Raw genomic sequence first — 12,403 nt, forward strand, 5'->3', positions numbered from 1 at the left:
CAACCTTGTAGGTCACTAACTGTTTCTCTCTTGCTGCCTTTAGGATTCTCTGTCTTTAACCTTTACCATTTTATTTTCTTTAATCCTCACCTGAGAATATGTTTTTATTGATTTTAGAGAGAGAGGAAGGGAGAGGAGGAGAGAGAGAGAAAAAACAAAACAAAAACACATTGATGTGAGAGAAACATCAATCAGCTGCCTCCTTTATGTACCTTGGGGATGGAACCAGAAACCTGGATATGTGGTCTGACTGGGAGTTGAACCCAGGACCTTTCAGTGTATGGTATGACATTCCAACTAACTGAGCTGCACCAGCCAGGACAACCTTTGCCATTTTAATTATGATGCGTCTTGTTGTTGGTCTCTTTGGGTTCATCTTGATTGGAACTCTCTGTGGTTCCTGAACTTGTGTGAATTTTTCCTTCACCAAGTTAGGAAAGTTTTCTGTCATTATTTCTTCAAACAAGTTTTCTATTTCTTGCTCATTTTTCTTCTCCTTCTTGCACCCCTAAGATGTTGATATTGTTACATTTCATGTTGAACTAAAGTCCCTTAAATTATCTTCGTTGTTTTTTCTTTTTGTTGCTCTAATTGGGTGTTTTATTCTCTGCTGTCTTTCAAATCACTGATTTGATCCTCTGCTTCTTCCAGCATACTTTTAATTCATAGTTTCTATGTCCTTTTGCATGCTGATGTAGTTCCCACTAAGTTTCTTGTCATTCCCATTAAGTTCCTTATAGTTCTCACTATAACCATCACTTTGAACTCTATGTCTGATACGTGGCTTGCCTCCATTTCATTTAGCTCTTTTTCTGGAGATCCCTTCTTTTCTTTTACTTGGGGCTGTTTCTTTGTCTCCCCATTTTAGCTGTATCTTCATGTTTGTTTCCATGTATTAGGTAGAAATGTTATGACTCTCAGTCTTTGTGGGGTGGCCTCATGTAGTAAGTGTCTTATGGGACCCAGTGGTGCAGTCTCTTTGATCTCCTGATTTGAGTGCTCTAGTAATGACCTTTGTGTGGGTTACTTGGGCTCTCCTGTTGTAATTGGGTTTTGATTGTTGTTGTCCTATTCATGGGAGGGGTCTCACTTCAGGCTGACTGACTATGAGGCTCAACCCTGACTACATTGTGCAAGCTGTCGTACAGGTGCTGACAGAACAAAACAAAACAAGAAACAAAACAAAAACATGCAAAATAACCAAACAACACCAACAAAAACAGCCACAAATGAAAAAAGAATTAAGAAAGAAAGGAACAAGAATAATAAAAGAAAAAAGATACAAGAAGAAAGAAAGGGACAGAAAAAAGAATATTAAATGAAAGAAGTGAAAGAAAAAGTAAGAATAAAGAATAGGAAAAGAAAAACAGTAATAAAAAAAAGAAAGAAAAAGAAGAAAAAGGGCAGGTCAGCAAATGTCCCAATGTACCTCTGGATCTGCCTCTGCCCACCTCTGCCTGCCAACCAACTATCAGACTTAGTCACTGAAAAGACTGTTTCTGAAAAGGCTTTTGGTGGAATCGGGAGGATGGGATCTCTGGATCTCCCGTGAGGAGAGAGTGCCATTTAGAATTCAAGGAAGATGGTGGGTGTATTCCTAAGTCCCAGAGCCACATGTCTGAGTCTGTCCCAGAATATTTCCCTGTCCTCAGTTGGAATAAGCCTCTCATAGGCACGCCAGGGGTCTGACAGGAGCCAGGAGTTTCTATCAGCTCTCTCCTGAGGAGGAAGCACCAGAGAGATCCCCAGGAAAGTAGGGAAAATGATTCTACCCCAAAGCCAGTCACTGACACCTCCTGAGTCTGCCCAGGCCCATAGTCCAGGCCTCCAATGCTGCCTCCTCAGCAGAGGTCAAGATTCAGGGTGAGGCAAGCTGTATCCCAGAGGGTGGAGTAATTGCCTTTCCTCAGGCTGTTGCTGCTCGGTGGAGCTTGAGTCTCTTAGGAAAAATGGCTGCTGTAATAATTGAGGAGAAATTACTAAGCACAGGTATCCTGGCAGCCCTTCTCTCACATTTCTTCTCAATGCCTCCCACCCCAGACTTTCCTCAGGTGACTCCAGTCTGCACTGCCCTCCCTCTACCAAAGCTCAGGGTGAGTGGTTGCAAATGAAAGTCTGAGCACTGGCCCCTTAAAAAAAAATGGCTTTGCCTCCAGCATGCTCTGTCCCTCCCTGGCAGATAGAAGTCCCACTGCCTTTTTAAAAATTTTATCTTTATTGTTGAAAGTATTATAGATGTCCCCCTTTTTCCCCAGTGACCTCCCTCCATCCTGCCCCACCCTCCCAGGCCTTCATCACACTATTATCTGTGACCCAGTGATCCCATTTCTAGGAATATATCTTAAGAATCCTGAAACATCAATCAGAAAGGATATATGCACCCCTGTGTTCATAGCAGTGCAATTTACTATAGCTGAAATCTGTAAACAGCCCAAGGGCCCGTAAGCAGATGAGTGGATAAAAAAGCTGTGGTACATTTACACCATAGGATACTATGCAGCTGTAAAAAGGAAGGATCTTGTGCCATTTGGGATAGCATGGTGGGACCTGGAGAGTATTATGCTAAGCAAAATAAACCAGTCAGAGAAAGACAAGTATCACATGATCTCACTCATATGTGGAATCTAAAGAACATAATAAACTGATGGATAAAATAGATCCAGAGACATAGAAGCATGGAACAGGCTGATGAATCTCAGAGGGAAGGCAGGGTGGGTGGGTGGGTGGGTGGGAAGAGATGAACCAAAGAACTTATATGCATATATGCATAAACTGCTGCCTTTTACCACTGGGTGTTAGGTGGGTGGTTGTTCCACCTCTTGCCCTCTGGGCTGGAGAGCTCTGTCTGGGGTCCAAGCCTCACTCTTCTCAGGGGGAACAACCCCCCCACAGCGGAGATATGCCTCTGCAACCACAGCCTGCCACCCATGGGAATGGGGCCAGCCCCTCTTGTGAACCTGCAAATCACTTTTTCAGCTAGTCTTCAGGTGGTAATTCAGGGTGAATGTTCCCCAGTTTAGTTTTATTTCCAGTTTGGTTCAGGGAGGAGGTGAGAGAAATTTCCACCTACTCCACCACCATCTTGAAAACCTCAAACCTGCTAAAGTTTTAGGATGAATGACAATGTGCAATAAAATGGCTGACTTTATTACCTCCAAAGGTGATACAGTGTAAGAAAGTAAATGCATTCTCAAAAGGACTGAATTTAGATATGTTTACAGCTTCAAAACCATAAGGGATTATTTAGAGGGGCCAGAAATATTAGGGCCACATTTCTTTGACATTGATAGCATGGAAAGTATTCCTGCTTTCCCCTACCACCTTCTCCTGTTCCTCAAAGATAGAAATCTGGGTTGTAAAGCCCATTGGCCTGAGTCAGTCATTTGGCTAGATCTTAGGTCTCCTGAATATCTCCATGCTGCAATTTATGTACATTTTTTCATGTGTTTTCTTCATGGGAAAAGTTAAAAGCTACCATGTTCATTCCAGAATACCAAACTTGATAATTTAGATGATAAATCAAAATATTTTTTTTGCCTGAGCATGAGGAATCTCTAAACCACCCTACATAATAGGCCCCTACTTTTCACTGTACTTTGTACACTGAATGCCTCTATGTAACAGCAATCAGCAGGGCCAAATATGCAAAATTCAACCCTGCAGATATTTTACCACTATCTGGAGATTTGGAAAATGGAAGATAGTTGACCTTATAATGTTTCCTTTTCTGAAAAGATCAAAGATAATCATGTAAAGAGAAATTAACACCCTCTCCAACCTTAGGGACTATGGCTACATTTAAAGTAGTTGTTGAGCAGTAGTATTCTATCTCTGAATAATACTGCCAGCTGTCAGGCTTGCCTAAAGCGTGAATAACTAACATAAGCAGAAATGTGGGTGCAATAATTGCTTGAGAAATGTGACAAAATCTCCTCTCCCAAGCGTTGTCCTCCAGTCATATAACCCTTGAATCCAATGTCTGCATATGAACTGCACAACTTTAAAACAAAACATCATTTGTCATGTATATGAAGCATGAAATAAAAATCATGACTGGCAAAAGGAGTACACTTGACATTATTTCACATAAGTTTTGCTTCTATATTTCTAGTCTGGTTTCCTTTACATCTTTTAAAAAGGTCTCTTACCTACCACAAGCCTATTTAAAGGCCATATTCTTTATTCAGGTTTATTCCACACTGCTTTTGAGAGTAATGGTGGAGAATTACCCGTTAAAATTTTCCTTTATACTCTGAGAACCAACTGAGCTTAATTTTTATCACCTAAGCTCTTCTAGGCCTAAACTGGGACTCCCAATAATACCTACCAATTTTTCACTGTATGGCAATGAACATACTTTTCAATTGTATGGCTGTGAACTACTTAAAACAAATAAGGGGTCTTGGCTCCTCTTTTTGCATGAAAGATCCTCTTTTTTCATTCTGATTTTATTTTGCTGGCAGAAGTGTTTCTATCAAGATCAGTGTCCACTGGAAAAATTAGAAAATAATAAATGTTTATTTGTATTGAATCCTATCATATAGTTGATATCAATCTGCTTATTGTGGCCTTCACATGGTCCTGTGCTCTGGTTGATCCCCAAGGTTTCTGCATCTGGATTTTCAGCCCTGTCCAGAAACCTTTATCATTCTACCTGAACTCACATTAGTCCACATGATGAGCAGTGATATAGAAAACTCTAAATCAGCTTGGCAGCATCCTCTTTCCAGTAAAGCAATATACAAGATAAATTAAATTTAAAAATTACATGGTGACTTATAAAAAAATGAATCAAGAACAATGGCTTTCCTAAAGAGCTATTTGTACCAAGAGCCATCAGAGGGCTACCTGCAAAGTAAACTACACTCATACCAGCAGGTCAGGGCTCCATTCCTCTGTGCAATGCTAGAGACACAATGACTATTACTTCACTTCTGACATTTTCTCCACATCCATAATAACCCACATGTTCTGGTTTACTGATTTTTTGACTTGTTGCACCATTTTTATAATTTCCTAAGAAATGCCATAACTTCACTTCTTACAGAATGGCCTCACAGAGGGCTGGCTCCCCAAAGACCACCCACAGTATATCCCCTTCCTGCCTTGGCTTCCTTTACCTCTTCCTTTATTTCTAATATCCATCGCAAAGCTCACCTTATTTGGGGAGTCCATGCCCCCATCATTCGTTATAACCCATATTTTGCAAGGGAAATGCATAGAATGGTTCATTTGACCCTTTGTGACTATCTAGATTTGAGAAAAATGCCTTCCCAGGTTTCCTTGATTAGAACCTTGAAATTATAAACTCTCACAGCCTATGGTGTTAGCCATGTATTATTTTCTCATAGAGTTAGCTCTTGTGTTTTGAAAAATTAAGAACCCCTATCTGGTAAGAAATTAAGAATGGCTCCCAAATCTTTAGTAATGCTACATAATGTGTATCTGGGTTTAAGGTAGAATATTAGTTGATGAGGTTAATTATTACTCAATAAAACCTGCAATACATAATTATGATATGTATGAATATTCAATATTATGATTGTAGATTTTTTATTGATATAATAAATCAAGTTGTTGGTCTTTCACTAGTTGGGAGTGAAGCAGCATACTGGTTAACAGTACAGGCTTTGGAGCCAAACTGCCTGGGTTCAAGGTCTGGCAACTCTACTTCCTAGACATGTGACCTTGAGCAAGGCACTTAATTTCTCTATGGATGACTTTCCTCAGATGTAAAGTGGGGATAGTTATTATGTTTAGAGTCAAGGGGAGGACTAAATGAGATACTCTAGAATGGTGCCTGGCATATGGAAAGTTCTCCATAACTAGTAGCCATTAATGTTATTTTTATCCTTGTTACAAAGGGTAATGTTGGCTGTTGTTATATACATTATTGATTTTTACATATCAATATTGACTTTTTAAAAACACAGGGCATGTTTTGTGACATTATCCCCAAATAAGTTTTGTCCATTTTAGTCTTCCAATCTAAATTATATACACTTTGGCTTTGACATCAGCTCAGATGGTACACCAAATCTTAATTCTGATGGTTCTGTTCTTATCAGAGTCTGGGAAACATTATTTCCCATCTGATGCCAATGGCTACTCCAGAGTAAGCTCCTGCATCACCACTACTAGCTAACTAATCTATAGGTAAAGCAGAGTGGGTAGCTGGAATATGATGTGATTAGATGCAGGTGTTCTTCATTTCTGAGTAATACAGAAAAATGAAATTTCCTTTCCAACAGTCCCTCGAACTGCTGAAAAGATTGAGCACTGATTTTATCTAGCATGTTAGGGTGAGGAGGAGGAGGCCCAGCATATGGAAAAAGAGGTATTGCAATTTCACTAAATCCCGGCACAAAATGGGAGATTTATTTCAGACATGATACTGTCAGGCCATTCATGTGAGGAAGTGCCAATTGGATAGGTTAGCCTATGACCAGACGGCATTGTGGGTATGAATAAGGTAGCTCCTGATAAGGGTTTGCCCACTGGGGGGTTTAATTTCAGAAGTCTGTGATAAACTCCAGCAAGGATGTCTGCCTAAGGCTGGTAACAATAGGGTTCAGAAAAATTCCAATTAGTAGATTGTGTCCAACCATGAGGTTAATGGAAATGAATGTATCATTTGGGCCCCTTGAGAACAATAACCTTGTAAAAGCTCTAGTCAGTTCTGAGAGTGGGGAAAGTGGAGCATCATCTATTCCTCTGTTGTGTCCTCCAGCAATGGAATATAGCTGAAAATATGAAGAACTTACTTGAGCTCTCTCTGTTCATTGTACTGCCAGTGTTTCATATGATGAGCTCTGAGTCCAGCAACTCTGTCCTGTGCTCATAAATCCTGAAGGATTCTAGAATACAGTGCTAGCTTTTTAACAGGAAGACCTAGAGCAGATCCAGGGGCAAACTCATTAAGGCCTGAATACAAAGCCCCAGGGAGACAGAGGAAATGTATTCTTTAATGGCCATGGCCCAAGTCACATCACTGCAAATTTTAAAAACTCAATCAAGTTGTTTTATGTATCAGGTTTCTTTAGAAGTACAGTTGTAGGTAATATGAACCAAATTTAATTTCTTGGTGTGTTTATTTCATTCCCTTTTCTCCAGCCCCCACCACACTTTTTTCCTTTTAAAAAACAGGATTTTTAATGGTAAGCCCAAGACCATTCAGTATAATTTTGGAGTTCAAAGGGGAAGCAAAATTTGATATGAAAAGAATAAAATTGAATTTTCCACATGACCTCAATCTGAGCACAATTAGCTGTTAAAGGATAATTTTTTAAATGGTTAAATCCTGATCTACATGCAAAATTCAAGAGAACACATGTCAAAATTTTTGTTTAACTCATTAATTAGCGACGGAACCAGGAGGCCAGGGGTCTGCAACCTATGGCCTAAAAGCCAAATCTAGCCTGTCGCATGTTTTTATATATAAAATTTTGTGAAGTACAGCCATACCCATTCATTTATCCGTTGCCTATGGCTGTTTTCCTGCTACAATGGCAGAGTTGCATTGTCCACAAAGTGTAATATATTTACTATCTTATCTTTTACAATAAAAAGTTTGTTGGCCCCTGATATAGGCCATCAGGATTGCTGAAAAAAATTTACAAGTAGATGCACAAGGCAATAATTGCATTCTGCCAGACAAGAAATATTTGCATTACAATTGACAAAGGTATAAAATAACTCAAAGATGATCAAAGGCACAGATAATTCAGAAAATATTCTAGGCCTGGGCTATTGGGCCCATTACATGAACAGAAACTCATAGGGATCCAGGGAGAAATCTTGTTTTACAAACTAGGGTTAAGGTGGGGAAGAAGCTGGGATTCAAAGACTAACAGAACAAGGAGAGTGTCATAATGCAAATCCCCAATGATTGGAAGATGGAATGAAGGAGGCTGAGGCTGGCCACTTGAGTGCTTCCTATTTCAAGCTTCAGTTGCTCTGGAAACTGGGACAGGACTGAGTCCTTGGGGTAGATCAGCAGGCCTAACTATGGGGAAGCTGGAGCAGGTGGAAGCTGATCCCATCCACTCTCTTGGTTTCAACTATTATAGGCTAAGAACTCTCACATCTACATTTTCAGTCCTGACCTTTCCTTTGAGATTCATGCTAGAGTTATACAATTTGCTGCAACTGTCCCAATATGTATGTGAAACTCAACATGTCCAAAATTGAACCTTTTAAAAAGTCCTAACCATGCTTTTCCTCCTGTATTCACTATCTAAATTGGTGACACCATAATCAACCAGACATGCAATCCAGAAACCTCACCTCCTTGATTTCCATCTCCCTCCAGTACAATCTGATACATCCAATGAATGTTTAAATCTGTTCTTTCCTGTATATCTCTAGAATCACAGTTTAACATCTCACCATCTCTTCACCTAGACTAGTGTATATTTTAAGTAGTTTTATCTTTCTGAAACTCATCCAATGTTGTGCTGGAGCTGGCTTACACCAGCTGGTGAGAACTGGTTGTGTCCATCTCTTCCCAACTCTGTGTTTTATGATGTCATATTGATAACTTGAAATTGGCCACAGTGGGAATATTTACACCATAGAAACTGGCAAACACTATAAATCAAGATTTTTTGTGTGGAAAGCTGCTTATTAAAGATTAGCAACACACTTACCACTGCCAATTCACCACACTTTGGCCAAACTAATCTTTGTAAAATTCTTATTCCACTATGCACCTTTCCTGATTAAAACTCTTCAGTGATTTCCTATGGCCAAAAATAACATTAAGTTCCTTAACATGGCAAACAAAGCTTGTTATCATCTGGCTCCTGCTTAAATGTCCAGCTCCCTCTCCCATTCCTTTATTAGTCTCAGAACTTATATGCTAGCTCAATGATCACAAACTGGTTCACTCAAGCCTAAATTCCTTCATACATGTATTTTGTTTGGCTTGCACATTGTCTCTAACCTTATTGAGCCAACATTTATATCTTTAAAAAATTCTGTCCCCAAATCCATATTTCTGATTTCTCTTTAAAAATTGCAACACTGGGCCCTCATTTGTGCTTATAGCAACAAGAAGCTGAGCAGCAGATGGCCCTCTTGAGAAGGTACGTGCTCTAAAGTTCACCAGTCCCTACCATTTATTCATCAAAATTGTGCATGTGCATCCAAACCTAGTCTTCATTTTTGTATCTATTAACTGTTTGGCCCTTGATGTCAATCATATCATAAAGTTCCTGATTATTAACAGAAACCTTTGACCCTCACTATAGAATCTCTCTTTCTTTACCATGATGTTCTTGTGATAGTCCATGGTCCCTGCACAGTTTAGGAAGGCGAAAGCAGCAAGATGAAGAGAGGAGGAAGAAGAGAGTAGAAGAGGAGTAGAAATCTATAGACTTTGGGTCAGAGTCTCCATTTTGAAGCAATAGAATAGTGAAAATGACAGGCAGGGACTGTCCTAAGCTTTTGTGATGTCAGGATATTCCTTATAGAACCTGTCTGCTTGTTAACCCTCATTAGAGTATTGGAATGTCTACCTTCTTAGCTGGACATGGGAAGGAAAGACCCAAGGAAATTAGCTCACATTGACTCAAATTGTAGGAGCCAGGTTTGTAAATGAGAGTCAATTTCTTAATTTGAGATTTGGAAACTTAATTTCCTTTTGCTGAGTGCCTGCTGAGTGTCTAGTAGTGTGCTGGAAACTATGGGAAAAACAAGAGCAGACTAAGACAGCTCTGCCTTCAAAGAGCTCACAACCTTATTGAAGGGGCAAAATAAGATATATGTGAAATAATCAGAGAACAACATATGGCAGTACCAGAAAGGTGAGATCTTGGATGTAACCTAGTGCCCACAACACCTGAGTGGTCAGTAAGCAGTGAGATCAAGTAAAGAAACTAGCTATTGAAGGAGCCATGGCTTACAGTTGCCCTTAGCTGGCAGAAAAATGAGGCAGACTGTTTCACACAGGGATCCCATAAGGACATACACACAGAGAGCAATGAATGATCTAGGTGCAGCAACCTGTGAATGATAAGGCTGACTGAAGGAGAAAGGGCAGTCTGGGTAGGAGGATATGGTTGGTCACTGCACACCAGTTTTCTTTTGAATAGTTTTCATCTCTGCTGTCACATACCCAGAAAGCTAAATGAAGAATCAGACGCTCCTTGTTGAGTACCAAGTCAAAGACAACGGAATCAGATGGTTCTGAAAACCATTTCATATTCTAGGCATAGACAGCAACCTTTTAGCTTTATCACACACACAGGGCTAAGCAATATTCACAAGTACCATTGTGTATCTTGGACAGGCTAGGCAGCACTGATACAGAAAGAAAGAAGAAAATAAAAGAGTAGGAAAAACAGAAAGAGCAAGGAAGTGGAGAGAAAGGACAGGAAGAGCACCATGGTAGGGAGAAGACACATACATTCAGTCTAACCCAGGGAATTCTGTGCTACTAACTTTTTTTTTTCCATCTCCTGCCTCTAGATTTTGACAGAGATTGAGGAATGCCCGTGCCCACTGAGAATTGGCAGATTCTTAGATTTGAGCTCCTTTCTTCCTGGGCCAACTGTGACTCATTTTTCCCTTACCATCTCTCCCAACTCTAGGCTTTGTGCTAGTTGTGGTATTTATATTTATTACCAGGCCCACTCCGACCTACTTCTTCCTTAGCCTGTAGGCATATGTTAATTTCTGAAATTATTCTGTCCTGTGTCCAATTTACTTTACGAGCCAGTTGCTCACTTCCTGCTGTCTTGTTTGTTGCTGCTCCCTCTAAATGTTTAACAATGTTTATTTGCTGCTTTATCCAAGCAATTGATGACCAATATGCAGCCAGCTCTCAACTATTCAGAGGCTGATGCAACCATTTCCTGAAGGAAACAGATTTCTTGCACATTCCTCCCCCTCTTTCTCTTCCACCTTTTTCCTATTCCCTATTTTCTGAACACTTTCCTGTTTGGGAATCTTTCATCCAAGGTAGGAAGGAGGCAAAGATGATGAAAAACTGTAACTCATCCTTTTGTCAGTTCTCCAGCAATTGTGGGTTTCTAAAAAAAAATTAAGAGTAAAAAGAAACTATCCATTAAAATAATATTTGTCTATTCTGTGAGAATATCAGTTTTCCATATTCTCCCCCAGTTAAAATAAGTATTTGAAATTGTTTTTTTTAAAGTGTATAAAGATCAATATTTCATTACTTCCTGGAATCCTATATATGCTTTGAATACTCAGCCCCACCCCTCCATGAGGCCTTTTCTGAATATTCTGGTCCTCCTTATTCTCTAGTTCTAGATTCTACCATACTGAGACTCTTTTTTGGGTCTAGTGAGCTGCCTAAGTTTCACTGTTCGAGTGTGAACAAACTGGGTTCCAAAAGATACATTTAAAGTTCAAATATTTTTTCTTCATTGATCAGGTTCTGCATTCACCCAGAGATGCTCCTGAATACCCGAAGAACTCCATACCTTTTACCTATACCTGCTATTTACACCAAGCATCACATCATGGACATAGCAATTTTATCAAAGTTCCTTTTCCTACTGGTAATCCCTCTCCTAAGCCTAGAGGTCCTCCCTTACAGACTACTTCTGCCTGACAATAAAGGATGCAATCTACCTTGTTTTGACCTACAGGAAGTTGGAGGAACATTGTATCGCCTTAGTCTTTGGTGCCCTGATGTTCTATATATATACAAAGCCAGTGCAACCATTTGAGGGTATTTTCTCTTTAGCTTGATTTAGTGGCATGGTCTTTAAGATTACTAGTTGCCTTTAGCTTTTCAAACGAATAACCAAAGAACATATATGCATATATGCATAGCCCATGAACACAGACAATAGTGTGGTGAAGACCTGGGGTGGGGCGAGGGCTAGGTGGGGAGGGGCAAAGGAAGGGAAGATGGGGGACATCTGTAATACTGTCAACAATAAAAACATATATCTGCAATCTCTGCTGCTCCTTTGAAACTGAACACAAACTATTATGTACTCCTACTTACCAAATTTGTGTAAGTCTGATCTATCAAACTAAGCTCCAGAAGGTCAAGAAAAATGTCCTTTACTTTTCTGTATCTCCCATTGTGCCTTTGACAGAATTGGGCATATTGTGATTGCATAATTTTAAGAGAAATGGTCTAGTGTCATGTTGCCTGAATTTGAATCTTGGCTCTGAAACTAAAAGCTGTGTAATCTTAGGTATGTTTTTAACCTCTGTGTGTGTGTTTATTCATTTGAGGAGAATATTTGCCTCAAAAGGTTGTTGTGGAGATTAAATTAGTAAATACACATAAAGCACTAAGAAAAGTGGCTGGCATACAATAAGCATTTCACAAATAGCCACTATGGTAAGGAGGAGAATTGACAAAGGAATGGTGACTCCAACTCCCAATTCACTAACATTGATGGGCCCTGTGCTCCCT

At 39.7% G+C, this 12,403-nt stretch overlaps 1 protein-coding gene across 2 annotated transcripts in view; it reads left to right on the forward strand.

Moving 5' to 3' along the window:
• The window catches only part of TRPC5 (transient receptor potential cation channel subfamily C member 5), a 269,057-nt gene that overhangs the window by 153,111 nt on the left and 103,543 nt on the right, over positions 1 to 12,403 (forward strand). The gene's annotated exons all lie outside the window — the stretch shown is intronic.

The sequence above is a fragment of the Miniopterus schreibersii genome, assembly GCF_964146895.1.
Source record: "Miniopterus schreibersii genome assembly, chromosome: X".
In the NCBI taxonomy this organism is placed as follows: domain Eukaryota; kingdom Metazoa; phylum Chordata; class Mammalia; order Chiroptera; family Miniopteridae; genus Miniopterus; species Miniopterus schreibersii.